General features: G+C 41.1%; 4 pseudogenes; all 4 read right to left on the bottom strand.

Annotated features, from left to right (window-relative positions):
* Nucleotides 1-1,151: 1,151 nt before the first annotated feature.
* On the bottom strand, nt 1,152-3,295 carry LOC143849477 (metalloendoproteinase 2-MMP pseudogene; annotated as a pseudogene).
* Nucleotides 3,296-5,017: 1,722 nt separating this feature from the next.
* Nucleotides 5,018-6,321, bottom strand: LOC143851749 (metalloendoproteinase 2-MMP pseudogene; annotated as a pseudogene).
* Nucleotides 6,322-13,980: 7,659 nt separating this feature from the next.
* LOC143851344 (metalloendoproteinase 2-MMP pseudogene) lies at nt 13,981-15,325 on the bottom strand (annotated as a pseudogene).
* A 6,060-nt stretch (nt 15,326-21,385) lies between these two features.
* LOC143849480 (metalloendoproteinase 2-MMP pseudogene) lies at nt 21,386-25,034 on the bottom strand (annotated as a pseudogene).
* Nucleotides 25,035-27,097: the final 2,063 nt, after the last annotated feature.

Below are 27,097 nucleotides of genomic sequence, written 5' to 3' on the forward strand. Positions count from 1 at the left end.
ACGCATGAATTCTTGGTCCTTAGATACATTGGCCTTTCTACACATTCTCGAGTTCACTCATTCATTCCATCTTGTCCAATTCATTGATTTACTCAACTCTCTACAGCCAACAACTGTAACCTCGCTAACTGCTTTTTACACTGTCTAAGGCTACGCACTATAGCTAAGCGGTATAGAAGTGTAAGAGTTCTTGTTGTTGTAGTTCAGTAGGCTATGGAACTGTAGTGATAGTGATCTGGGTGCGAGTAGGAGCGCATGTGTAGAAATTATTGGCCTAAATCCTATTTCTTCATTGGTTTCGGATCCGTAGGAGTGCATGTGTGTGTGTGTGATTTCGTCCTGTTCCTTGGAAGAGAAGAACATACATTCTATTCTGTTCGATCTCTCCTCTCTCTCTCTAGTGAGTCGTCAAAGTCTTGGTTGAAAATAGAACCGACAATGCTTAAGAAAGTTGCTCGTGCTTAGAAAGGTTCGATCCCAGCTTCCCCACCCAAAAAACACATCATATATAAGGTCTCCACACTTGAGACCACAGCTTTAGGTGAAAAATAATACAAACAAATTTAATAAGGATCACGTATATTTGCAACAATTAATGTATGAGAAAAGGGTTCCTGTGCTAGAGCGCAGATAGCTTATCTGCGCTCGATTATAGGAAACAAGGGTGGATCCACATTGTTGGGATGATCTTAAGCATTCATTTGAAAGGCCCCATCATAGATGAGGTGTGTACCAAAAATTAGCTTCATTAGATCATCATAGGGTGTCTATTTGTAGGGGTGAAAATGGACAGATATTGTTTGTCCACTAATCTGTCCATTTTTTCACCCCACAATTGGACACCTTAAGATATCCAATGGAGCTGATTTTTGGTGGACACCCTATCTATGAAAGGGTCTTCCAAATGAATGCTTTGGATCGCCCAACAATGTGGGCCCACCCCTGTTTTTGCACTCGAGCGTAGCGCAAAAACCCTTCACTCTTAAAGTATATATATATATAGAAAGGGAAAAAGAAGAAGAAGGGGAATGGTTGCATCAGTGGGCCAATCATGGCGCATCTACTCTGCCTCTAATGAAACAAATACAAACAACTCATCTGGTAGGTACTGAAGAAAATTACAAAAAAAATCTATCTGTGGGTTTTATTTACTACAACATCAGAACAGAAATAATCGTGAAAGAGAACCCAACACCCGCGCACCACCATAAACCCGGACCCACCCTCTCACCATAGTTCGTATCACTCTCCTGACTGGAAGGAGTTGCAGACCCATTGAAATTCGGGTTGGTCCCGTACAGCAATTGAATCCCCTGTACATCATCCCTCGCCAACTCTACCCTCTTCGTCCCCGTCGAGAGCGTAGGAAACATGATCGCATCTTCCACAGATGAGTGCCCTAACCCTAACAAATGCCCTATCTCGTGCACCGCCACAGACTCTAAATCAATACCAGACTTCGAAACCTTCCCTTCCGCCACCCAATTCTCCTCCGCATCCAGATGAAATCGACCGTCCGTCGGGGAGAACGCGTGGGCCAGCGTCCCCAAAACCCCATCGAACGGCTCTCCATCGCCATGATCTCCCGAAAAGAATCCAATCTTGATATCCGCACGAGAGTAGGAACTTATCTCCGTGAACGTTAACGGAACAACAGCGGACCACCGAGCGAAAGCGCGGGAGAAGACTTTTACGAGTAGCTTTTACACGTGATTCTACGGGTAGCCATTTTATGTACCAAAATCTTACCCGGGCAGGCACGGGTATACCCGCGGGTAACCCGACAACTGAAACAAGTATTATAGTTGCACAGTGTAATTTTGTACTTCTACAAGTGCATGTGATTCTTGAGCTTGTTTGGCTCATATATGAAAATTTGTGTATATGCAGCCATGGAAGTTCAGTTTCAGGGAAATTAAATAAATGCACATTGATTTGAACTCATAAACTTCAAATACAAGATTCAACACCTAATACAGAGCTTGATAGTGAAACTTGAGTGGTTTGATCCCAACCATCGAAATTTGGGTCCCACACACAGGGACATGTAAGTGCAATTAAGACTGTTGGCCACCCACATAGTCTGATTGCTTTGACTTGTTTTGTTGGCCACCCACACAGTCTATTTTTTTACTGTATAGTGTGTAGGCCTTAAGAATAAAAAGTTGAAAACCGAATGGCGGGTAACCCGCGGGCACCAACGCCCGACCCAGACCCACCCGCGGGTCACCGGTACGGGTTAGGTGCGGGTATTTTTTTTCGCGGGTAATGAAATTGGTACCTGTACCCTTGCGGGCTGGGTGTACCTGCGGGTACAAGTCCCATTTTGCCAGGTCTATCCACTAGTGCTATATTTGCAAGCGGAGCTTATAAGATAAGTCCCAAGTGTGTTTTGATTTAGAGGAAACTCGAGTATTGTGGTGTAACCTTGGTGGGTGATGCCATATAGTTTATAAATTAAGTTTCCATCAAAAGAGGGCCCCTAATATGGGAAGAAAATTGTGCCGGTGACTCCATCAATCAAGCCCTAAAGTCTTCTTCAGATCAAAAGAACACTCTTTCTTGTTCGTGGCGCAACGGAGTTCGTGGTGTCATCAAACAGTTCAAGGGAATTCACGATCTTAAGTTCTAATCGCCATTGCTTGAGTTAAGTTCCGCATTAAATTCCATATAGTAATTTACACTTTACATTTTGTGGTTCAAACTTTTTTTTATAGGTAAGCTGGGGTTTGGCGGGGACCCTACCTTTATTAGATAAAGACTAAACTCGAGTACAAGATGTCATCCCAAACTCATGAGATCCAAAAACTCTAGTTAAGTAAAGACTAAGCCACTAAACTTAAGAGGTCAAACTGCTAAATGATCTTGAGTTACATAGTTAACCATCTTGATGGCAGCATGTTGGGATTTTTAGGAGCGTCTTAGGCAATTCTTTGTTTTCTTTTTGGTAGGTAAGGATCAAACTCACGACCTCAACGTTAAGAAACAAATCCTCAACCATTGAGCTACAGGCCCAATCCCTTAGTCAATTCTTCTTTGGAACCTTCTTCCATGGTTCAACTTCAGAGAGCGATACATTTGATTTCTCAAGATCTGGACCCAGTCCTCCACTGTCCTCTTGCTCAACTGGGATCAAATTGACTAGATGACGCTCATCCACCCATGACACGTTCTTCTTTCGAGCTTCTAGCCTATGCTCTTTGTCTCTCCCCGACTCATCTTCAGCGAACCATGTCGAAGGATTCATAGTAATCTCCCTTTCATATTTATCATTGAGCTGATGTCCTTCATTCATTGCTGAAGTGGTGGATTAGCAATGCATATTTATAGTAGCCACCCCCTATATTACCGTTGAAGATCCCTCCTACTGCATACTGGGCACGGATCCCCAAATTGGAGATTTCGTGTAACCAGTTCCATTACTCGCATTATCTTTGCCCGTCCCAGCGTATTCCCAGTGAGTCACCTTGTTTTGCCCTTCCCTCCTGTTCCTACTTTAGATGTTGCAATATTAGCAAGTGCTCATAGGAGTTATGCATTGGCGAAGGCTTACTCCAAAGGCTTACTCCAAGGTTCCTACAAGCGAAGATACTCATTTGGATGAAAGACAAGTCCTCTGGTCTTGTCCTCATGGTTGCCGCTACACTCTTTTTGGCTCGCAACTTGATTAGCTACTCATTGGCATTGTCGCGTTGTGCTCCTTTAAAAGTAAGTAAGCAACCAGTTCCATTCCAAGTGACATGGCTTTTCACTATTCCTTTTCAGAGAAGGGTATTCCTTTCTAGAGAAGGTTGCTCATCCAGTCCAGCGGATCAATTGTTTATGCGGCAGTGCGATGCTGAGAATACTCCAGGAAAAGCTTAAAAATCTCTCTTTCGCCTCATTCAATCTATCCAGTCGAGATTGGGTTGGTGTTCAGTGTACAATACTATACGAAAACACCACCTTTTTTTAGCTACCTTCTCTCATGCTATACGCAACGCATTACGCATGAATTCTTGGTCCTTAGATACATTGGCCTTTCTACACATTCTTGAGTTCAGTCATTCATTCCATCTTGTCCAATTCATTGATTTACTCAACTCTATACAGCCAACAACTGTAACCTCGCTAACTGATTTTTACACTGTCTAAGGCTACGCAGTATAGCTAAGCGGTATAGAAGTGTAAGAGTTCTTGTTGTTGTAGTTCAGTAGGCTATGGAACTGTAGTGATAGTGATCCGGGTGCGAGTAGGAGTGCATGGGCAGAAATTATTGGCCTAAATCCTATTTCTTCATTGGTTTCGGATCCGTAGGAGTGCATGTGTGTGTGTGATTTCGTCCTGTTCCATGGAAGAGAAGAACATACATTCTATTCTCTCTCTCTCTCTCTCTCTCTCTCTCTCTCTATAGCGAGTCGTCAAAGTCTTGGTTGAAAATAGAACCGACAATGCTTAAGAAAGTTGTTCGTGCTTAGAAAGGTTCGATCCCAGCTTCCCCACCCAAAAAACACATCATATATAAGGTCTCCACACTTGAGACCACAGCTTTAGGTGAAAAATGATACAAACAAATTTAATAAGGATCACGTATATTTGCAACAATTAAAGTATGAGAAAAGGGTTCCTGCGCTCGAGCGCAGATAGCTTATCTGTGCTCGATTGTAGGAAACAAGGGTGGATCTACATTGTTGGGATGATCTTAAGCATTCATTTGAAAGGCCCCATCATAGATGAGTTGTGTACCAAAAATTAGCTTCATTAGATCATCATAGGATGTCCATTTGTAGGGGTGAAAATGGACAGATAGTGTTTGTCCACTAATCTGTTCATTTTTTCACCCCACAATTGGACACCTTAAGATATCCAATGGAGCTGATTTTTGGTGGACACCCTATCTATGAAAGGGTCTTTCAAATGAATGCTTTGGATCGCCCAACAATGTGGGCCCACCCCTGTTTTTGCACTCGAGCGTAGCGCAGAAACCCTTTACTCTTAAAGTATATATATAGAAAGGGAAAAAGAAGAAGAAGGGGAATGGTTGCATCAGTGGGCCAATCATGGCGCATCTACTCTGCCTCTAATGAAACAAATACAAACAACTCATCTCGTAGGTATTTTATTTACTACAACATCAGAACAGAAATAATCGTGAAAAAGAACCCAACACCCGCGCACCACCATAAACCCGGACCCACCCTCTCACCATAGTTCGTATCACTCTCCTGACTGGAAGGAGTTGCAGACCCATTGAAATTCGGGTTGCTCCCGTACAGCAATTGAATCCCCTGTACATCATCCCTCGCCAACTCTACCCTCTTCGTCCCCGTCGAGAGCGTAGGAAACATGATCGCATCTTCCACAGATGAGTGCCCTAACCCTAACAAATGCCCTATCTCGTGCACCGCCACAGACTCTAAATCAATACCAGACTTCGAAACCTTCCCTTCCGCCACCCAATTCTCCTCCGCATCCAGATGAAATCGACCGTCCGTCGGGGAGAACGCGTGGGCCAGCGTCCCCAAAACCCCATCGAACGGCTCTCCATCGCCATGATCTCCCGAAAAGAATCCAATCTTGATATCCGCACGAGAGTAGGAAGTTATCTCCGTGAACGTTAACGGAACAACAGCGGACCACCGAGAGAAAGCGCGGGAGAAGACTTTACTAAGGATTTGAGATTCAAAAAGTTGAGTCGATGTCGAGAAGGCGTACCTTAGCCTGGTCTTGGAAGAAGGCCACTGGGGTGCGCCGGGGAAAAATGTGTAGTGTGCCACAGTGTGAAGTTTCGACGCGGCCTTGCCGGAGTTCATTGAGGAGGTACCGTTGATTATATCTGCGACGCCGCATCTTGGCCGTACTATCTGTTGGACGGTCGGATTGTCGAGGGTTCCTGTGATGTTGAGGTTGAAGTTTGATTGGTAGGTTTTGATGGCGGACTGGAGTGGGTCATCAAAGTTATCGGAATAGTTAGAAGAAGAGGGTTGAGAGATGTAGCCAAAGTGGTGGAAGTACTGTTTGAGTTGGGCAAGACCGTGTACTTGTTGGCCGTGCTGGCACCCGGCCAACATTTTGAAAGGTTGCCATATGCCGGTGGTAATATTTGTGATCTTTGGGGGCAGATTTGGGAGGCCGGAGACGGAGGTCCATACGAGCGTTAAGAGAATTGCTGCTCTGGAGAGGCGGATGGAGTCCATTTTGCTCTTCTATCTTCTTTCTTTTGGGACGGCAAAAGAGATTTAGAAATGAGTGTCGCTTCTTATTTCAACGATTGGGGGATTGGATTTTGCTTTCCTGTCTGGGACGAAATTGGACGGCAATTTGTCCGATTTTTCCACGAAGCCGGCGACCATTTCCACTTCTTTATTTTTGGCTACTGTTTTCGTCACTGCCATGTTTTGATAGTTGCACTAGTTCACTTTGTCTTTTAGCATTTAACCATCTGTCAAAGTTTCCGAATTAGCTCTTAGAAGGTAATTAAGAAAGAAAAGACAAGGTGAGTTAGTGCAATTATAAAACCGTTTTGGTGCGAATATCAGTAGTGTTATTTTTAATTTTTATGATAAAGTATACAGTGACCTACGGCCTAGTCCTATCATTCAATATGGGGGTGGTCCCAGAAATTGACAGCCTACGGTACGTTATTATTGTCTTCATCGTTGCATTCAAAGTAATGGCGTAAATTTGATAAAATAAGCCTACTACTGATATTTGAATGGGCCAACTGTTATTTCAACGAGCAATGATTTCCCAGCGGGACCTACCATGATTATGTGGATGCTTGTGGAGGGCCAATTAGATTTAATACACATGTTTTACTTCTGCAACATCTTTTTTGAGTCATGGTTCACCTTCTGCTTCATTGTAGTTCGTCAATAGTTCATTTTCCGAAGCTTTTTTGAATTCTGCACTGTCTTTCGTCTTTACCTCCTCGGCCACAATGAATGAATAGAGTCTTCGTCTGGTTCTTCTAATAATTTGAAGGTGTTCTAGGTTTTATGACGAACTGTTCACCTTGGTTATTTCACAGCAGGTGGTCAATTTTGCTATCCATCTTTCAGTCTTCATTGTTGCAATTGGTTCCTTTTCTTGTAGTGTTAGAGTTGACTAATTGGTTCCTTTTCTTGTAGTGTTAGAGTTGACTGTTTTACTGCCTCCATTTCTGCTTATATTTTTCCTCTTTTTCTTGGAGGTTGGGGTCACTACAGCACCTGTCAGTCCAAGGGCGATGCCAGAAATTTTGCACAAGGGGGGCAAAAATTATAGTAATTTTTGTTCTCCAAACAAATGACAACAATATTATAGTTTCTCCAAACAAATGAAAACAATATCGAGGGTAGTCCAAGACGCACCCTCGATAATGCAAGATTCCTTTCTCTTACATCCGACTGGACCCACTACGCCAACCAATGGGAGGAGTCCTCTCTCTTCAAGCGCACCATACCATATGCGCTTCAAGCCTACAATCTTTACTTGGGAATGGAAAAAGATGGTAGGAGGATTTAATTGGTTTTGGGATGGAGGAGGATTTACTTGGGAAGGGAAAAAGATATTTTTTAGAATGAAGGGATATAAAAATGGTAAAATTAAAATTTTAAACTTACTTTCTATCTTAGGGATGATTGGAAATGGGGGCATATTTTTTTAAAAAAGGGATTAGTATAAAAAAATATTAAAAAATAAAGGTATATTTTTTTTCTCAAAAAATTAAGGGGGGCAATTGTCCGCCTTCCCTTTCAAGTGCCATCGCCCGTGTATCAGTCGATCGGGTGAAGACTTTGTAGATGCTACATGATGTTGGCTTCCAGTCATATTTGATTTTTTGTTGTGAGACGCCGGTTGAAGTAGAGATGTCGATGAAATCCGGGAGTACTGCTCCAACTTTTGTAGCATCTTTCTACGGGCATTGCCCTCTTATTCAGCATTTCCACTCTTCTTTGTTTGTCTTTTCCTTGAATAGCTGAGGAAGGAGAAGTAAAAAAGAAACGACAAAAAAACTTTCACAAATTGGGGGTCAAGATCATTCTTTATTGGACATTTTTAGGGAAATGATATCAGCACCACCATGTTTTGATATTTGCGCTAACTCAACTGGTCTTTTATTATTTAAATGTCAAAGGTTGTTACAAACTTACACTTCCCGAAAAGCTCTCACAAGGCGATTAAGAAAGAAAAGACAAGCTGAGTCTACGCTGATATCATTTCCTTTTTTTTAAAGAAAAGACAAGCTGGGTTTGTGCAATTATTAAAACTTGTTTGCGCTGATATCATTTCTCTTTTTTATTCTAACACAGTGTAAGGAGTAAAATATGAATGGTTTGGTACAAAAAAAAACAAGCACTCTTTGTACTTCCCCAACATAGATCCCATCCATTAGAAAAAATCATGTGAAAATCAATGGCTAATTACTTTCTAGCAAAACTGAGGTAGGCCTTCGGATCAGGGACAAGGATCATTCGATCAAGTGTTTATCGACTTGATCAACTGTCACATTTGTACACATGGAAGTGAGTCGGGCCCTCACATTTGCAAAGTTAATGAGATGGGATCCGTTGATCCAATCGGCAACCACAATGTCGGCCTATTTCTATCAACCCACCTTGGTCCGATGACCGCACCCTCCTAATCCATCAAGCCTCGATTTATCCGGATCAGAGATCCATTTCGGCATGAGATCAAAACCATGTAATTTGCATCATGATGATCTACATTGCATTAATTTCAGGTGGGTAGTTCATTGATCTTATTTAGGATTGTTTAGGATTCCACTAAGAAAAGCTAAACAATTGAATATTTTTAGTTCATCATCTTACGCATGGATGCCCGTCCCAAATGGGACCAATGCCACTAAGATCAACTGTCCTGATCTCACATGTACATACCACTCCCCTCTTGTAAGATTCCAGTCCAAAATTGTCTTATGCGGAAGAGGAGTGGAACGGGTGGGATAAAATCGTTCGACGAAAAGAAAAGGATAAGTTTGATTTCTTTCTTGGGCCACACCACAAGAAGTATTTGAAAATGTTTTGGACTAGTTATGATGGGATTTATGTGCTGGATCTATTTTTCAAGTGCTAATTTTTAAGGTGAAAAGTGGCGTTTTCAAATGGAAAAAGCATATGCAAATTTGCGTGACATTTGAAAGTTTTTTTTAATGGGTAAGCTGGGGTTTGGCGGAGACCCCTACCTGTTTATTTGATAAAGAGAAAGATGAAACAATATAAGGCATGAAAGCCACCCTAACTCAGAACAAGTGAGAGTAAGGGAAACAACCTCAGCAGACTAAGAAATCTAAATGCTCAATATTTGTGAGTTACATAATCAGCTAATTTGGTTTCTCTTCTTCACTATCCTCTTGCTCGACTGGGATCACGTGGAGTTGGCATTCATCTGCCCACAATACTTTCTTTTTTCGAGCGTCTTTGGGACCATTTGCGTTTGATGGATCATCTTCCTTTTACGAGGAGGATTCTGATGAGGAGGGAACCCCTCTAGGGTCGGAGTAGTCTTTTGAGATCACTTTATACACTATGCAAGTAGAATATGAAAGCTTTATACACCTATGATCATCTCTGAGATCTCTCCTACTTTCGAATGTGGACTAAATTTTTCGTGGAGAGATAGAAGCATACTTGCGAAACTAGGCGCAAAACCATAAATAAGGAGAACTTTTAAAAACTAATTTTTTATCCAGTGTTTTATATTAAAATAGTAGCAAGATGTACACCCCCCCTAGGAATGCCATCCGACTCAATGTTGAATGTTGCGCTCTCAGCAACCCGGGCTAAGCAAGTATTAGTTATTAGAGGGGTTTTTAAGAACGATTCAGTCGATATCATCTACACTATCACATTCGCAGTTGACTTCTCGAATTCCATTGAAGCTGAGGTCTTCACACTCTATCAGTGTTTGACCATCTTCATGAACCAAGTGGAGGGCAGCTTGAAAGTGGAAAGCTACTGAATTCACAATGGGTGAAGGTAATGAACGATGGTCTATGGTGAATTTTGGCAATATTCCTTTTCACAATTGTTTCTCTTGCCACGCCTAGGCTTTAGACACAAACTGATAAAGAGAAAAAGCCCTTAATGTTACTCAAAGTGCTGGATTAAAAACGCCTATTTATAGTAGCCATTTGTTGGGGGGTTCAAGCAAATGCAAAGATCCCACTTCGGAAAAGTGAAGGATGTGGATGAGCATATAAAGACTTGGGTACCGTCCCATTAACGGCTAGCACCCGGGTCCCAACACCACCCCCTTGCAAGCTGCGTGTTAGACAGTCTCTCGCTCTCTCCCTCGACACCTTTCAGAAACAACAGTCTTTGCAGAGTTGCTAACAATTAAATTTGAGTCTCTATCTCGGTCAAAGTCTCAATCAATTGAAAGAAACTACGAGTCTCTCGTATTGTAGGTATGGGTTCCCGGGGATTCAACCGGCTTTGAAATTGTTTGATTGAAAGGTATAAGTGCTCCTCCCTCTCTCTCTCTCTCTCTCTCTCTCTCTCTCTCTCTCTCTCTCTCTCTCTCTCTCTCTCTCTCTCTCTCTCTCTCTCTCTCTCTCTCTCTCTCTCTCTCTCGTGTCTAGATCATAGAAGAAGGTGGACATCACAAGTTTATTTATTTTTTAAATCACTTGGGCCCACCTGATTTGAAGATTCAAACCTTTCTATTGTTGGGCCCCAACTTAAATAGGGCCTTGCCCATAAAACCATCTCCATAGGATGATCCAAACCCTCCGAACAGCCTCAAAAGAATGGAGAGTTAGGAACATCATTCGGAAATGATGGTGAAGGTTTTCCGTGACCCTCCCCACCCTAGTTGCACCCCTAGCTCCATTTGAGAAAGAGGGTGAAGGTTTTTCCATGCCCTCCTTCATGAGGCGGTTTTGACATCAACAGTGAGGGCAAAGGAAGGTTCGCCATGTAAGCCTAGAGTTCGTAGTAACATTGATCATCAAGGTAGATTGCAAAGCAGGGTTTGTTGTGCTTCGTGTGCAACCACCAACAATGTCTTGATTCCCTATTTTCATATGTTGAAGCATTTTATCACACACTCTCATCCTTTTTGGAAAATTATAATGTTACACTGACAAGTATCTATTACAAGTAGTTTCAGTACTACAAAAATCACTGATGACATATGAAAATATTGTTGATATAATACTTGAATATGAGGGTAGATCCCACACGGGACTGAGCACAACACATAAAATTCCGTTTTCGGCGGATGCTGTCACAATCCCCACCACTTGCTGCAAATCAACCACAACACAATTAAGCAGTCTTTCTATTTATCTTTGTCATCTAGTGTGTTTGGTGGAATCAAGGCTTGGGAGCTTCCATTCGAGCTTGGGAGTTCAGCCACTCTGTTTTGTCCCGTGGAGAACCTATCTTCATAGATCAGTCAACAATATGGCCCACGACCTCTTTGACGGAGTTGTTGATTGTTCAACATTGGTTGCGGAAAACTCCTCTCCCTTCATAAATCTCGGCCACCTCCTTATCTCTGCGGCGTCAAACCCACCTTTGGTTGGTTTACCTTATCAAGTACTTGTTGGTTGCTTGCTGTCAGAAAGGTTAGTGTGTGAAAGAAGGAAGAATTACCTCCCCTTAACTTTGATTCTTGCAACCGGTCTATGTCCTTTGTAATTTCCATAGTCCTTGATTTGATATCAACACCCTTCTCCATTCTATCTCCCAAAAAAAAAAAAAATCTATCCTGCCTTTTGATTCCTTATTAATACACCCCCTTTGCTTTAACCAGAGTTCTACCCCAACCTTATTAGCACACCCTCATTCATTTGTCTTTAGTCCGATATTCTAATCCCCCGCTATTGATATGTGTAGCCCTCTTTGTATGCACATTGTCTAATTTCTTTAAAAAAAATTCAGTTTGACCTTGATGGTTGCCAATAATTTTTGTCCTTAAGCCGCTAGTTGTCATTCTCTTACCCTTTTTCTTCTCAGGTTTCGTTTCTTCCATTTGTTTATTTTAGTTGAGGCACCTCCGTTGGGGTGCGTGCCTGAAATAGAAATATTTACTCGCTCAGTTGAGTTGCTTCAGTCTCTCGAACCCTTGGAGTGAGTGGCTAAGAGAGTGGTCTTGCTCATGGAGGCTCATTCTCGCCAATTTTGACATTGGTCCATAGTGACTCATTTTATGTAGACTCGTCCATAGAGACCTTGAGTCTTATCTGGCCCATTGTGGCTTCCTTTTGGGAACTGGCTTTAGCATACATTAGGCAAGAAGCATCAGTCAACAAAAGTGGATCTTCACCATCAGCCAGAAGAGTTTTCTAATTTCTAATTAAGTTTGTCGGGGACAGTGTATTGGGGACATTTTTTGTGATCAATTGGAAACATTTTATTGTAATCAAACATTCAATCAATATACGTTTGAGGGGGAGTGTTAAGATTTGTAAATCAGATCATGATAAGATCTGGTGGTTTATAATTTGGTTGTAGATTAGGGGAGTTGGTTTAGATTAGGATGTGGTGGATTAGGGAAGTTCGTTTAGATTAGGATAATATTCTTATCTTTATCTCCCGTGTTTATCTTCAGGTGCTTATTTAAGCTCTAGTTATTGTTAATTGTAAACATCAAAGATTAGTGAAAATCTCTGAAAACTCTACCAATATCAATTCCGCATGTGATGGACTAATTGAGGAGAAGGCTGCTAATATCAATTTGACATGGGATGGGCTAAGTGAGGAAAAGGCTGCCAGCATCAATTCGGCATGTGATGGGCTAAGTGAGGAGAAGCCTTCCAATATCAATTCGGCATGTGATGGGCTAATTGAGGAGAAGCCTGCCAATATCAATTCGGCATGGGATGTTGAGATGTGAACTCGTGTGGGGCCCATGAAGTTACTACCTCGAATCTTTTTAGATATTAGAGGGGATATAAGTAGGGGTGGCAAAATTGGCCGAACCGAACCGGAACCGAGCCTAAACCGAACCGAAAATTCGGTTTCGGTTTGGTTAAACCAAACAGATTCAAATTTCGGTTTGGTTCGGTTTGGGGATCAAACCGAACCGAAATCGAATATTTCCAATTATTATGAGTAAGGGGTGGCAAAATTGGCGGAACCGAACAGAAACCGACCGAAAATTCAGTTTTGGTTCGGTTTTGGTTTGGTAAAACCAAACCTATTCAAATTTCGGTTCGGTTCGGTTTGGGGGTCGAACCGAACCGAAACCAAACCATTGCCACCCTAGATATAAGACAGGATATATATCTTAATGGGCAGTTGGATTTGGTTTTGTGATTTAAGTTATTTTCAGTTTCCTGTATTAATTTAATTAGTTTTAATTAATTATTGGATTTTCCCAAAAAAAAAAAATCAAAATTTCTCAAGAAGCTGAATGAATTCGAAATTCCAACAAAACTCTACTAAAACATGAAATCATCCATCAACACAGTGAGACAAATTAGGACTAGTTTATGTGATCATCATGAAAACAAGTAACTAACATTGAGATTAAACGTGGATTATGAAAATATTAACAAGCTGAGACTAGACTATGGAAAGAGGCAAGAGAAAAATCATTAGTGAGTTAACTTGAATATGAGGGATCATGCATGAGACACGAAATAAAAAAAACATTATAAGGATCCACTAACTGAAACATATATAAAAAATTATGAGAAACAGCTTGAATACTATGGGCTAAAACATGGAAAAGACAGTTTATGAGACATACCTTGTTTGAGGGAGAAGCGAACTGAGAGGATTCGGTGGAATGAATTCGATGAAGAGGATTTTGGGAATACTTTTGCCAAGAGGGTTTCGGCAACAATTTTGATCCAAGAGGGTTTGTAATTCAACCGCACAGGGATAAAGTAATTCGGGTTTTTGCAAACAAGGAAGCAAGACAGCCACAAGAAATAAAACAGAAATTCAAAATGTTACACAAAATCCAAGGATGAAGACCAAAGAGAAATTCAAAAAGTTAACGTGCAGAGTCAATTTCCAAAACGATTGATGGTGGAAGTAAGAGTTTGGCGAATTCAACGCGTTTAATAACTTTTATATATAAAACAGCCACAAGACAACTTTCTTCAAATAACTATTGCGGGACTAAATCCCCAATACAACATCAAACAATATTATGCATAAAGAAACACATCAGCATTTTTTTTATTTTTTATTCAGGCTTACACAATCATACTTACTACAGAGCTAGCACCCAAATCACTTCAAAAATCTGTAGCTAATTATTGTACAAGGCATGTATGCCCTGAATATCATCCTCATCCAGATTCACTCTCCTCTCTCCAGGAGCAATACCAGAGTGCATAACAGCATTTGGATCAGAAGAGTGGCCAAGTCCAAGCAAATGCCCAATCTCATGTACTGCCACAGATTCCAAGTCGATCGCATCACTAGACTGATTAACACCCCAACTCTCGTCTGCATCCAAATGGAACAATCCTACAGTGGGCTGAAAAGAATGTGCTAAAATCCCTCCAGGCCCATCGAATGCCTCTCCATCGCCATGATCTCCGCTGAAGAATCCGATCTTAATATCGGCAGAGGAATAATCCTGAGTCTCCTCAAACGTGAATTGACTAACTTTTGACCATCTACTGAAAGCACTGGAGCAAATGGAGCTCAGGCTTTGGATGTCAATGACTTGGACTCCATCTGGGATGAAACCATAGGTGAGATGGGTCTTGTCAGAGGGCCATCTTGGGTTATTGGGGAAGAAGGAAAAATGGGATACAGTGTAGAGCCCAGTTGAATTGTGATGGTGCTTCTTGCCGGAATTCATAGAAGTTCTTCCGTCGACAATGTCGGGGACACCGCACCGAGGCTTCATCATGTGTTGAACTGTTTGGGAATCGAGTGCTCCTGTGACGTTGAGATTGTAATTGAGTTGGTAAGTTCTAATGGCATTCGCTGTGAGATCATCGAAGGATTCATCTTCAGCACTGTTGGTGTGGGTGTAATATTCTGGGAGATAGCCAAATTTCTGAAGGTATTTCTTAAGCTGGCTAAGACCCTTGACACTATCTCCTTTGTGGCATCCCTCTAGCTCCTTCAGGAACTGGAAGGGATGTTGATGTTTCCCTTTTGTTACGAAATGAGAAGAACGAGATTCAATCATCAGAGGAGAGAAGAAGATGAAGAGGAAAACGCTCATTACAAGAGAAAATTGTAAAGAGGCCATTGTTTCTCTTGCCACGCCTAGACTTTAGACAATGAGAAGAAGCTCTTATTGTTACTCAAAACTGGGGGATTAGCAATGCCTATTTATAGTAGCCTCCCCCTTACAAGCTGCATGCTTGTTACACGGAGTTCCGAGAATTAAAGGTTTCCGCGGAATCAACGGACTTTGAGATTGTTTGATTGAAAGGTGAAAAGTGCCCTCCATTTATTTCTTAGAAATATCTCTTTCACATTCCCTGTGTCCCCACACGCTAAGTCATATGAGAGCAACTGAGTCTTTATTTCCAAGTCTCTGGCCCAAGTCTTTATTGAAAGACATGGGTCTCTTTCGATAAAGACTTAATAATGGGTTACAAGTAAGAGAAGGAAATAGAGTCTGCATGTGTAACACACAACTTATAATTGGGACCATTAATCTTGTGGTGGTCCACTAGATTAACAGCTGCAATCAGGAAGGCAGCACTTATCTTGTGTTAGTTAAGTAAAACTAAGATTAGATGCACTCACACAAGAATAAACGTGTGTGGACAGGGTCAACTTAAAGAAGAAATTTTTAGAGAAACAAATGTGCAGTACTTTCACTGTTCAATCAAATAATTTCAAAGCCCGTTGATTCCTTTCAACACCTTTCACACCATACGAGAGACGAAACTGTTGGTTCTGAAGTAGTCTGGTAATGAAGCAGAGGAGAGACGAAAAGCTGTTCTTTCTGAAGTAGATTCTGCTAATGAAGCAATATCTAGTTATCTACCATAGATTATGAAGGAATATCACCCCAAGATCAATAGTCCTAACTACCCCATGTGCATGGGCCCATAACTAGTGTAGCAGGCTTAGCATTCGATAAATTGTGTGTTAGAGGTGTAGTGTCTTTCTCTGTGTATATGTGGCCGTATTGGACGACCTGGCAATTCGTTATTTCCAAGTCTCTCTCCTAAGCCTATGTTGAAGAGGGCATATTGGTAGGGCTGTCCATTATTCGGTGTTAACCGAAAAACCGAATCGCACCGAAATAAATTTTGATTATCGGTTCGGTTTCGGTTTTAAGGGTATTAAAATCGGTCTTACCCGAAAAAACGAATTACACGTATACGCGTGAGCCACTAGATATGGCGATTTAATAGGAGGATAGGTCATATTCGGCCTCTGCTTTTTGCCGGTTTCAGCTGATTTGAGGTTTTGGCTTTTTGCGTTTTGGCCAATCCCCTCACCACCATCGTTTCAAAATAAAGAAATAAAAAACAAAAAGTTGATAAAGCAGAAAAAGAAGTCCAAAAAGAAGACTAAAAGACATTTATAAAGATCCAAGGTCCTTTTAATAATGAACAATATTAAAACTTTTATACTTTTTAAGGGGAAATGATATATTCATTCACTTGCCTTTCTTTAGCGAGGACAGCCCCCAACTAGAGTAAAAGAGTAGAAAGGGGCTGTCCCGAGTAAAAAAAAGGGGTCAATCGGACCTAGGGACTAGGGTTCTACTTTAAGTTTTTTTTTTTTTTTTCTTGGTAGGTGAATCATGACCTAGGATTTTACTTTAAGCTTTAGTCTTGAAAGCTTTACAAGTTAGGTTTTCTTGAGAATGTGAACTGAGAAGTAGAAGAGGCCGTGTGTCCACGTCCATGGGACCACTCCAACTCCAGCTATTGCCGTTGGCCATCACTCCAACTCCGGCGACATTCGATCCCGACAGCCGATGACTTGCTGTCTCCCTCTCTCCATCTTTGGTTTTCTCTCTCTCCCATCTTCATTTTGGTTATTTATTTTTTAATAAAATGGGACCAAGAGGGGGTTCTCCATTTTTCCACCGTTTTCAATTTGAGAAAATGGCTTAATTCGGTTTTAACCGAACAAACCGATCAACCGAAATTATTATTCGGTTTCGGTTCGGTTAGCACACATTTCGGTGGTGGTTTAGGTTATAACATTTTGGTAACCGAAAAAATTCGGTTCGGTTAGGTTAATCAATGGACGTATATGGTCCATGATTTTTATGATTGAGAAAGACGAGCCAAGCCCCTGTTTGGATTACAGGAGTTTTTTGAATATGCAAAAGAAAGACTTCTTCAGAATTTCTTGTTTAACCATTGCATGATTTAACGTATATGTCACTTTCCCACCATTTGCCCTCTCTCTCTCTCCACACACACACACACAACAGGAACAGTTAGTGGGCCCAACAGAAACCGTTGGTGGAATGGTGGGTCCATCTTTGAACAACGTAGGCCCCGCCCATACCACACCATAGGATATTCCAAACCGTCCATTTGATGGGCCATGAACGTAAATAGGTTGCGTCCCAAAAAATATCATTTCCATAAAATGAATGGTGTGGATCGTTCTATAGAGTTGGTCGTAAAGTAACATTAAGGCCCGTCCACAACATAGGACGATCCAAGCCGTCCATGGTTTGGATACTCCTATGGAGTTGGTCATACAGTAACATTAAGGCCCAATCGTAGGCCCCACCGATATTTTTTCAAATTGAAGCGTACCGTCAACAACATAGGATGATCCAAACCGTTTGGATCATCCTATGGTGTGGTTCGTACAGTAACATTAAGGCCCAATTTAGGCCCCACCCATATTTTTGAAAATGAAGTGTAACGTCCAGACCATAGGATGATCCGAGCCGTCCATTTGATGGGCCATAACATAAATGGGTTATGCCCCCAAAAGGGTTGGCCCATCAAATGAGTGGTTTGGATCATCCTATGGTTTTACAGTAACATTAAGGCCCGTCCACAGCATAGGATGATCCAAGCCGTCCATGGTTTGGATAATCCTATGGAGTTGGTCGTACACTAACATTAAGGCCCAATCGTAGGCCCCACCGATATTTTTCAAATTGAAGCGTACCGTCCATGGTTTGTATCATCCTATGGTGTGGTTCGTACCAATTTAGGCCCCACCCATATTTTTGAAAATGAAGTGTAACATCCAGACCATAGGATGATCCGAGCCTTCCATTTGATGGGCCATAACATAAATGGGTTGTGCCCCCAAAAGGGTTGGCCCATCAAATGAGTGGTTTGGATCATCCTGTGGTCGTACAGTAACATTAAGGCCCGTCCACAGCATAGGATGATCCAAGCCGTCCATGGTTTGGATAATCCTATGGAGTTGGTCGTACACTAACATTAAGGCCCAATCGTAGGCCCCACCGATATTTTTCAAATTGAAGCATACCGTCCATGGTTTGTATCATCCTATGGTGTGGTTCGTACCAATTTAGGCCCCACCCATATTTTTGAAAATGAAGTGTACCGTCTAGACCATAGGATGATCCGAGCTGTCCATTTGGTGGGCCACAATGTAAATAGGTTGTGCCCCAAAAATCATTTCCGTAGGATGATCACAACCCTACAATCTATAGAGGTTGCATAAGATGTAGTTTCTATTTAGATTGGAGGGCTAGGATCAGCCTATGGAAATAATATTTTGGGATGCAACGTATTTACGTTTATGGCCCATCAAATGGACGGTTTGGATTATCCTATGGTGTGGTATGGGCGGGGCCTACGTTGTTCAAAGATGGACCCACCATTCCACCAACGGTTTCTGTTGGGCCCACCAACTGTTCCTGTTGTGTGTGTGTGGAGAGAGAGAGAGAGAGAGAGGTCAAATGGTGGGAAAGCGTTAGCCAGCCGTCGGGGGGAGATATCAGCGCCCATTAGAAATATTTTTTAATAACCAAAAGAAAGAGGATGTATATATCAAAAAACGAGATTTTATAAGGTGTACGCCATTATAGTCCCTTTTTTTCTAGAAGTACTGTACGGACCACACTAGAGGATGATCCAAACCGTCCATATGATCCAAATAGTACATGGCCCATCACATGGACGGTTTGGATCATCCTCTAGTGTGGTCCGTACAGTACTTCTAGAAAAGTAAGGGACTCTAAGGGCTTACGCCGTATAAAAGAATTATATCCTTGTCTTCTTAAATGACCCTTCAGGTACCCAAAATGAGGTAGAGAATAAGACAAGCAAAGCTGCAAAAGTCTAGCTGGAATTGACAACTTCACTGTGCATTGCACTGCCCAAAAAAATAATAATAATGTATTTGCCCCTTTGTTTTACTCGGATCACCCCTTGGTTTTACTCGGGACAGCCCTCTCTAGTGCATTTATGACTACTATTTTACATTGGAGGGGCTGTCTCAGCCTCTCAGGTAATGAAAGGGGGCGTAAATATCATTTCACAAATTCATATTATCAGATCGAGTAAAAAACGAACTACTTCTTCTTCTTCATGAGTTAAGGTATTATAGAGGGTCCTACTTAAATGGGTTTGGATTTTTGTATTTATTTATTTTTTTAATAAAAAGTAACGACTCATCTAATTTGGCCGCGTCAACCGCGTTCTTAGCCGCGTCAATCGTGACCGCGCCTAGTCAACAATGATTTTCTTTGGCCGCGTTCCGCGTCGAATCTGCATTTTTAAACACTGAGTAATATAGTTAAGAAAAAGTTAAAAGTGGTAAAACACTATTGGTTTTAAAAAACCTAATGAGTAATGTGCCAATTAGTTGGGGGAAGTCAATGTTAGCGGAAAATCAAATTAGTTGTGGAGGGGAAATCAAATTAGATGTGGGAAAATTGAAAAATGATGGCAAATATAAAAAAAATTTGCGGCAAAACCTGATTAGTAGCAAAGCCTATTTCCTAGGGGAAATTTTTTTCCAAAAACATTTTCTATGGAACAAAACGAATGACAGATGAAAAGAAGAAAGCTGCTTAGTATATATTATATGGGATTTGCTAGGGACCATCGCAAAAGGCATTTCGCCGGCCTGCTGTTGCATCAGTGAGTAGCCACATATGCTCACTTTTCAACAGGTTGTCTCTATTCATTATGTGGCTGCTGTCTCATGCAACAGCGGATCCGCAAAATCTCTTTGTATCTCAACCATGAGGTGGAGGGTTCGATCCCAGAATCCCGCACCCCCCCAACCCAAAAAAATAAAATAAAAATCAATCATATAAGGTCTCCACACTTATACCAAGCTAAGGTGGAAAACAAAAGACACAAAATAAATAAGGATCACGTATCTTTGCAACGATGTATATATATATATATATATACATATGAGGAAACTGTTAAGCTCACCAAACTTATGGTGAGCTAGCTTGCCCAATCACATGGGGGCGCACTTTGTTAGGATGATCCAAAGCATTCATTTGAAAGTCCCTTACATAGATGAGGGGTGTACCAAAAATCAGCTCCATAGGATCACCCTAACCCCTCCATTTGTGGAGGACAAAAATGGACAGACACAAATCTGCCCCATTTTGTCCTCCACAAATGGAGGAGTTGGGATGATCCTATGGAGCTGATTTTTGGTACACCCCCTATCTATGATAAGGCCTTGCAAATGAATGGTTTGGATCACTCCCCAAAATGTGGGACCCATGTGATTGGGCGAGCTAGCTCACCATAAGTTTGGTGAGCTTAAGCTCACCAACAGTTTCCTCTATATATATATATATATATATATATATATATATATATATATATATATATATATATATATATATATATATTTCCTCTATATATATATATATATAGGAAAGTGAAGCTACACCGCCGGTGTAGCTAACTTAGGTACACCGCCGGCTTAAAATACAATGGACCCACATTGTTTTGGTGATCCAAACCATTCATTTGATAGGCCTTGTCCATTTTTGCCTCCACAGTTTGAAGGGTTGGGATGATCCTACCTAGCTGATTTTTTGGGCACACCCTATCAATGTAAGGGCCTATCAAATGAATGGTTTGGATCACCAAAACAATGTGGGCCCATTGTATTTTAAGCCGGCGGTGTAGCTAAGTTAGCTACACCGGCGGTGTAGCTTCACTTTCCTCATATATATATATATATATATATATATATATATATATATATATATATAGAAAGGGAAAAAAAGAAGAGAGGAGTGGTTGCGTCAGTGGGCCTGCCCTACAGCAGCCAATCATGGCGCATCTACTCCCCCTCTAATGATACAAGCCCCCGAAAACAAATACAAATAACTCATCTCGTAAATACAGGAGGGAAAAAAATCCATCTATATGGTATTATTTACCACCAACATCATAACAGCAATCACGAAAGAGAACCCAACACCCGCACACCACCCTAAATCCGGACCCCCCTGCTCACCGAAGTTCGTATCACGTACTCTCCTGGGTCGAAGGAGTTGTAGTCCCACTGAAATTCGAGTTGCTCCCTTACAGCAATTGAATCCCATCGAACGGCTCTCCATCGCCGTGATCTCCCGAGAAGAATCCAATCTTGATACCCGCATGAGAGTAAGAACTTATCTCCGTGAACGTTGAAGGAACAACCACGGACCACCAAGCGAAAGTGCGAGAGAAGACTTTACTAAGGATTTGAGATTCAAAAAGTTGAGTTGAAGTCGAGAAGGCGTACGTTAGCCTAGTCTTGGAAGAAGGCCACTGGGGTGCGCCAGGGCAAAATGTGTAGTGGATCATAGTATGGAATTTCGACGAGGCCTTGCCGGAGTTTATTAACGATGTACCGTTGATTATATCTGCGACGCCGCATCTGGGCCGTACGATCTGTTGGACGGTCGGATTGTCGAGGGTGCCGGTGACATTAAGTTTGAAATTTGATTTGTAGGTTTTGATGGCGGACTCGAGTGCGTCATCAGAATTGTTGGGAAAGTTGCCTTATTTCCCACCTATCGTGGGTTACTTAGGTGGGGAGGTAAAGGCAAAGAAATAGAAATTGCCTTTTGGGTTTTTAGTAAAACCCTAGTATAGAGAGAAGAGTTTTTCCTCTCTTAGGCTGAGTCTAAACAAGAGGTCTTTGGTGTGTCGGCTGCCAATTGAGAGAGAAGAAAAGGAGAGAGAAAGAGAAAGGGAGAAGAGGTTTTTCATCTCGAGGTTTTCTCTTGGGTTCTTTTTTGGGTTTATCTCTCGGGTTATTTCTTGTGTACGGTCTTGGGGGTGAGAGGCAATGAAAGGGTTGCGGGTTGTGGGTTTTGGTTTTGGTTTTAATCTATTGTAAACCTTGTATTTTGTTTTTCTCATAGTGGAAGATCGTGTTTCTTGCCAGTGAAGTAGGCTTGGCCAAACCACGTAAAATCTTGGTATTCATCTTGTGGCTTGCTTGTTATTTTTATCTTCTCCGTTTAATTTGTGCACGATAGGATAAGATTGCCCGACGGATTTTCTCAACAAAAGTTATCGGAATAGTTAGAAGAAGAGGGTTGAGGGATGTCGCCAAAGTGGTGGAAGTACTGTTTGAGTTGGGAAAGACCGTGTACTTGTTGGCCGTGGTGGCACCCGGCCAACATTTTGAAAGGTTGCCATATGCAGGTGGTAATATTTGTGTTCTTTGGGGACAGATTTGGGAGGCCAAAGACGGAGGTCCATACGAGCGTTAAGAGTTGCAGATGCGAATGGAGTCCATTTTACTTTTCTGACTGAAAAGTATCTTCTTTTTTGTGTGAAAGAACGAATCAAACGAAATTTAGAAATGAATGTGGCTTCTTATTTCAACGATTGGAGAGGGGATTGGATTTTCCTTTCCTATCTGCGGCGAAATTGGATGGCAGTTTGTTTGATTTTTCCACGAAGCCTGCAGCTTGGCGACCATTTCCACTTCTTTATTTTTGGCTACTGTTTTTGGCACTGCCATGTTTTGATAGTTGCACTAGTTCACTTTGTCTTTTAGTATTTAGCCATATGTCAAAGTTTCCGAATTAGCGCTGAGAAGGTAATTAAAAAAGAAAAGACAATATGAGTTAGTTCAGTTATAAGAACATTGTAGTGCGAATATCAGTAACGTTATTTTTAATTTGCGAATTGCTAGTGTCCATCGCAAAAGGCTTTTCGCGGCTGGTCTATCTAATACCAATTAATTTCTATGACAAAGTATACAGTGCCTTACGGCCTAGTCCAATTATTTAATATGAGGGTGGTCCCAGAAATTGACGGCCTACTGTACGTATTATTGTCTTCATCGTTGCAGTCAAAGTCTGGGCGTAAATTAGAGATGATACTGATATTTGAATTTTGAACCAGCATATCTTGATAATGAGGCAAGGTCACTTTGTTGTTTTTTTGTAAATGGTTGTTGGGCGCCTTTTGGGTCCGTTCACTTGTTTTCTCGGGAAAGGAAAGGAAAAGAAAGGAAAGGAATCTGACGTGGCAAAAAGGAAAGGAAAGGAAAAGATATTGTGCTGGAAAAGGAATCCTGCTGCTGTTCACTTGCGCAGGAAAACCTGAGAAATCCATAGAAAAAGTTTCTTGCGCCTGTTCACAGCATAAATAAAAGAGGCATATAAATGTACACCTAGATTGGCAAAATCTCCATATAAATCCCAAGAAATAAATCTCAGAACATAGATCCATGAATATTGCTTATAAAAAAAAACAAACTAGATCTCAAACCCTAATGTACGAAAAAAAACTAAAAAAAACCCAACATCAGTAGCAGATTCGATAAACCTAGCTTGGCAAAATCTCCATATAAATCCCAGGAAATAAATCTCAGAACATAGATCCATGAATGTTACTTATAAAAATAAAATAAAACTAGATCTCAAACCTTATTGTAAGAAGAAAAAAACTATAAAAAACCCAACAAAGTGACCTAAAATCCAAATATCAGTAGCAGAAGAGAGCTAAAACCCAAATATCAGCAGCATATTCTTCACTATTTTGCAAATAGCAGAATGCGAGATAAAATGGAGATAAAAAACAGAGCCATAAAAATCCGACCCAGAAGATCTAAGATTATTTCTCGGAAACCCATTTCTGAAACCCATATCTCAAACCATTTCTGCAAACCCATTTCTCAAACCCTTTTCTACAAACCCATTTTCGAAGATGGAGACCCATTTCTTAAACCCCATTAGAAGATGGAGTGACAAGAAACCCAAAAATCAAAAGATGGAGACCCATTTCCGAAACCCCATGTTGTAGAAAACAAACAAAAAATGATGAAAAACCAACATCCAGAGAGATAGAGAGAGGTACCTCACTTGGGGTAGTGTCGCCGGAGGAGTATTCTCGCCGGAGAAGACAAATTGTTGGCGGAGAAGATGAAGATCCAGGCAGTGAGAGGCTAGAGTTTTGTCCTTGCGTGGGTGAAGAAAAAAAGAACCCCGACTTTTTTTCCCGTCCCGAGAGAAAAGAAACGAAATCTCACCTATTCCGTAGGAAATGAAATCCCTCGTTTGCGAGAAAATATGACTTTCCGCGTCATTTTTTTAATTTTCCAAGTCTGATATTTTGGGTTTCAAGTGAAACCAAGCAACCAAGCGAACATTGCAAAATCACTTTCTCAGGAAAAAAAACGACATTTTCCTTTCTTTTCACGCGCCGAGAAAGCGAGTGAACACAGCCTTTGGGAATTGCAAATTTGCAATGGCTTTTGATCATTGTACGCATGTCGGCGTGTGCCACGTTTGTCTATGCAGATTTGGATTTTGGGGAATGGGATTGATAAAGGCACTTCGTGGCATCACGAGCTTTGATTTCCCTGTGGGACCTACCATGATTATGTGGATGCTTACGGATGGACCGATTAGATTTAAATTTAATACACCTATTTTACTTTTGCAACATCTCTTTTTCAATAGGTAAGCTAGGGCTTGGCGGGACCCCTAATGTTATAAAGAGAAAGATGTTACTCTTGAGTTACATAATCAGCTAACTTGTTGGGAGCATGTTGGAATTTTTGAGAGCACCTTAGGTAGGGAATAGAGAGTATTTCTTCTTTAGAACTTTCTGCCATGGTTCACCTTCTGAGTCATTGTAGTTCGTCAACGGTTCATCTTCCGAAGCTTTCTTGAATTCTACAATCTTTCGTATTTACCTCCTCAGCCACAATGAATAAAGCCTTCATCTGGCTCTTCTAATAATTGGAAGGTGTTAATTTGAAGGTGTTCTTGGTTTTTATGATGAATTGTTCACCTTGGTTATTTTGCAGCATGTGGTCAGTTTTGCTATCCATCTTTATGTCTTTATTGTTGCAATTGGTTCCTTTTCTTGTAGTATTGGAGTCGATTGTAATACTGGCCTCCACTCCTGCTTAGATTGTTCCTCTTTTTCTTTGAGGTTGGGGTCACTATAGCACCTATCAGTCGAGTGGGTGAAGACTTTGTAGATGCTGCATGATGTTGGCTTCTAGTCATATTTGATTTTCTGCTGTGACATGCCGGTTGAAGTAGAGATGTTGATAAAATCCGGGAGTGATGCCCCAACTTTTGCAACATCTTTCTACGTATGTTGCCCTCTTTTCCAGCATTTTCACTCTTCTTTATTTGTCTTTTCCTTAAATAGCTGAGGAAGGAAAAGTTAAAAGGGAACAACAAAAAAACTTTCACAATTTGTAGGGTTAAGATCATTCTTTATAGGACACTTTCAGGGAAATGATATCAGCACAACCATATTTGCACTAACTCAACTTCTCTTTTATTATTTAAATGTCAAAGGTTGTTACAATTCCCAAAAAGCTCTCTCACAGGGCGCTTAAGAAAGAAAAGACAAGCTGGGTTTGCACTGATATCATTTCCTTTTTTTAAAGAAAAGACAAGGTGGGTTTGTGTAATTATTAAAACATGTTGGTGCTGATATCATTTCCCTTTTTTCAAATATCTAACAGTGTAAGGAGTAAAATATGAACGGTTCGGTACCCAAAAAAAAAAAAAAGCACTCTGTGTACTTCCCCAACAAAGATTCCATCCATTAGAAAAAATCATGTGAAAATCAATGGCTAATCACTTTCTAGCAAAACCTTACAGGAAGTAGGCCTTCGGATCAGGGACAAGGATCATTCGATCAAGTGTTCGTCGACTCGATCAACTGTCACATTTGTACACATGGTAATGAATTGGGGCCTCACAATTGCAAAGCTAATGAGATGGGAATTGGCAACCACAATGTCAGCCTATTTCTATCAACCCCACCTTGATCCGATGATCGCACCCTCCTAATACATCAAGCCTCGATCTCATCCGGATAAGATATCCATTTCGGCATCAAAACCATGTAATTTGGATCATGATGATCTACATTGCATTAATTTTAGGTGGGTAGTTCATTGATCCTGTTTAGGATTCCACTAAGAAAACTAAGGGACCGTTTGGATACTCGGATTTTAGAATCAGAGATTTCTTCAAAATTGTAGCTAAGAGACAAGAGAAGAAGCGGAGCAGCCGTCGTTTCTGACTCCTCGCCCTTCTTTCCGTCAGCAAGAGAGTAGCTTAAAATCCTCCCATATTTCTAGGTTTTAGAAATCTCAAGATGCTGGAGAAATTTTTAAAACATGAATTTCTCACTTAAAATTCAAGAAACACCGCAGCTTGATCATAAACCCTCTTGTACAATTCTAAAATCCACGTATCCAAATGGCCCCTAAACAATTGATTATTTGTAGTTCATTTTCTTACGCATGGATGCGCGTCCCAAATGGGACCAGGGCCACTAAGATCAGCTGTCCTGATCTCACATATGTAGATACCAGTAAAGAAGGGAAAATGCGGAAGACGAGTGTAAAGAAAAGGATAAGTTTGATTTCTTTCTTGGGAGACAGCGTACACGCAAACAAAGGCGTGGTGAATGCAAAACAAAGAAAGATGCTTCTAGAAAAGCAGCTACGATGCCCCCACAACACCGAAGGTTCTTCACCGCTTCACAGGGTCAAAACTCCATAGTCTCCAAAATTTGAAACCTGCGCTGTCGAAACAGACCACACTAATTACATACGACTACCCACTTCTCCCAAAATGTCCGGAATACCCTTTCTATTTTCGATGAATTACCAAAAAGAAAAAGGAAATCAAATCTCACACAACCATTTGACTGATTAAAACCCTTTCTTTTATTAACATGTGGCACATGTGTATACTGATTGGTGCGATTCATTAATAAGAAAATTAAACTAGAAGAGAGAGGGAGAGGGAGAGG

This window comes from Tasmannia lanceolata, unplaced genomic scaffold (assembly GCF_043159265.1).
Source record: "Tasmannia lanceolata isolate RefF3 unplaced genomic scaffold, GAP_Taslan_0.1 ptg000018l, whole genome shotgun sequence".
Classification (NCBI taxonomy): Eukaryota; Viridiplantae; Streptophyta; class Magnoliopsida; order Canellales; family Winteraceae; genus Tasmannia; species Tasmannia lanceolata.